Raw genomic sequence first — 2,928 nt, 5'->3', positions numbered from 1 at the left:
TGTCTCTCACCTTCAAGCCATCCAAAATAAGGTTAGACCTTTGAAAGACAGATTGGAGAAAGCCATCAAGGTAAACAGTTAAAGGTAAAAGGATTGTGTCACCCCAGGAAGTAGTGGCTGTGTGTGTGCATGTATGTGTGCATGTGTGTGTGTGTGTGTATGTGTGTGCATGTGCACGCATATACATGGCCAGGGAAGTGGGCAGTAGCACATCAAGAGAACTGCTCATAGAGATTTGGCATATTCTTAAAAAAAGAGAGAGAATCTCATTTCCTTTCCCACTTGGTTGTTTGCTGAGCCATAGAAGTTTGTTAGCTCACTCCAGGCACTGGAGTGGAGCTCATAGAGATTTTCTGGAAGTTGCCTGGCTCTGGCAAAGGGATGGCAGCTGCAGGGCCTGTATTCCCACTGGGAAGAATGGCAAGGATGACCATAGGTCAGCTAGACATTGAGGAGTGAACCCAGGCTGGAGTCATCATTATGGACTGTTAAATTAAGTCTAGCCTAAAGTTGCCTCCTTACGTATTTTAAGTTCAGCCTAAAGGTTTCTCTGTACATAGTGAACTGTAACCTAACTGGGTGTATAAACAGACCATAACCTACTCTTGGGCCAGTCACTGAGGTTTTGCCAATCAAAGGTGGCTAACTGTTCAAACCATGTTTAAATAAGGCAAACATGGAGCTGAAACCAATCCAGCCTTTCTCTACTTCCCTTCCATTTTTGTACATCACTTGCCTTTGTCTGTTTACAAATCTTCTTTATACATGTGGCAGCACTGGAGTCTCTCTGAACCTCTTCTGGTTCAGGGGCTTTCTGATTCACAAGTTGTTCTTTTCTCATCTAAACTCCAAATTTAGCTAGGCACGGTGGCTCACACCTGTAATCCCAGCACTTGGGGAGGCCAAGGTGGGCAGATCACTTGAGGTCAGGAGTTCCAGACCAGCTTGGCCAACATGGTGAAACCCCGTCTCTACTAAAAATACAAAAATTAGCAGGGTGTGGTGGTTCATGCCTGTAATCCCAGCTGCCTGGGGGGCTGAGGCACGAGAATCGCTTGAACCCGGGAGGCAGAGGTTGCAGTGAGCCAAGATTGCAGCACTGCACTCCAGCCTGGGTGACAGAGTGAAACTGTGTCTCAAAACAAAACAAAACAAAACCCTCCAAATTTAATTTGTCTAAAGGTTTTCTTCTGACATGCCATGCCCAAGAGGGCAAACTTCAGGCCTGAGGTCCAGTAGTCCCTTAAAAAAGAGTTTAAATCTCATCAACAGCTGATGTTCACACCTATCCTGATGTGTCTGAATATCGCTGTAACAGACGCTTACCCTGTGGGAACCCGGTTTGAGGGAGATTAGAAACAGGGTCCATGGGAGAAAGTTACCCTCAGTGAACAAGGAGTTGGAAAGGATGGGGAGGACCAAGGCTGTGACCCAATGTCAGGATGGCACAGGGGATCCAAGACGGACAACTGTGCCCTCCTGCCCACATCCATTGTTCTGTGTAAGAGGATTGTGTATGAGGAAGATGCAAAATAATAATGCCACAAGAGCCCCCAACTCCACTGTTGTGAGTGCCCTTGACTCTTCTGAACAAAAGGGACATTAAGAAAGAAGCTGCTGCCCCGAGATGTTAGCAGGAGAGAGGCAGTAGTGGCCACCACAAAATGGAGGCCAATGCCTGAGGCTGGCAGTGCACAGAGGGCGGAGGCCTGGGGTTCTTTGTAGCCAAGAGCAGGTCAGTATAGGATGTAGTGGCCTCAGTAATCCCACAGCAATGGCACTGGAACCCAGGAACACCAGAACTGTGTGATGGAGAAAGCAGTTAGAGAGCAGGACTGGGCTGGTCAGATGATGGCTCCACTCTGAACATAGCAGCATCACCACTGTGTCTGCTCTCTTGGAGCCTCTCAGACACCTTTGGACTGGGAGCTTGAAGGTAATTCCTATCTAGTAGACGAGGACCACTCATTCAACCCACCTAGCCATGCAGTGTCAAAGTGCTCTTCTATGATTCTCAAGCTGCATGGGACCTTGGGAACCCCTGGGTTACACTACAAACTCAAGTGTGACTCACCCACCCCCAAGGAGGGTATTTCTTTAGAAAGCCTCTGTGATACTCATTAGAGAGCACTGTAGGATCTTGATAAGGAGGACAAGTGTGGCAACTTTCAACATTTAGTGGGCTTTAAAATAGTTTTGCCCAGACTATAATCTAAGACTAAAAACCCTAATCTTCATGAAGAAGTTAATATTGAATAAGTCTCTGGTTGAGTAAAAGAAGGAAAAGAAGTGTACCCCAAATGCTTTGAGGTGTTGCTCTACTTGCTTCTCTTCTGGAGGACAGTGACCCACAAGTAAGATTCCTTGTAGGAGCCTTGAAATGGTACAACAGCTGGTTTTATTGGAAAGAAGGGGTGCCTGTGCATATCAGACACCTCTTCCTGTCCATCAGATAGATTTCCTAGATGGCTGCAGGGTCAATGTGCAGTCTGCGATAAATGCGCTCACATATTGTAACCCAAAGAGAAACATGAAATGATTCCTTTGTCCAGGAGAATTTCAGAGCCTGAAAACTCCATGACCCTTTAACCTCCCAATCCCTTTCCTCTGTGCACTCTCTTTCCTCTTGCCTTGTTTTGTTGAGGGATTTTCTTTTGTCTTCTGATTCTGCTTCATTTGGCCAGCTCTCTGCGGGTCTTTGGCACCTGGGAAGGTCTGAATGTGGCCTTTGTGTTTGCTGAACTGCACTGTGCCCAGCCAGGCAGAGATGATCACTAAGCTTTTCTATAGCTTCATAACTGCAAATTGCTCAGCCATTTGTTGTTTAATCCTCACAAGCCCTTTGTCCTGGAGGCAGTGTGGCATTATCATCACCCTTCATTTTCCAGTCGAGAAGGCGGACGATATGTGACTTGTTCAAGGACATAA

Source organism: Rhinopithecus bieti, unplaced genomic scaffold (genome assembly GCF_001698545.2).
Source record: "Rhinopithecus bieti isolate Rb0 unplaced genomic scaffold, ASM169854v2 scaffold_3878, whole genome shotgun sequence".
Lineage (NCBI taxonomy): Eukaryota > Metazoa > Chordata > Mammalia > Primates > Cercopithecidae > Rhinopithecus > Rhinopithecus bieti.
The sequence above is the reverse complement of the archived record's forward strand: the minus strand, read 5'-3'. Positions refer to the sequence as shown.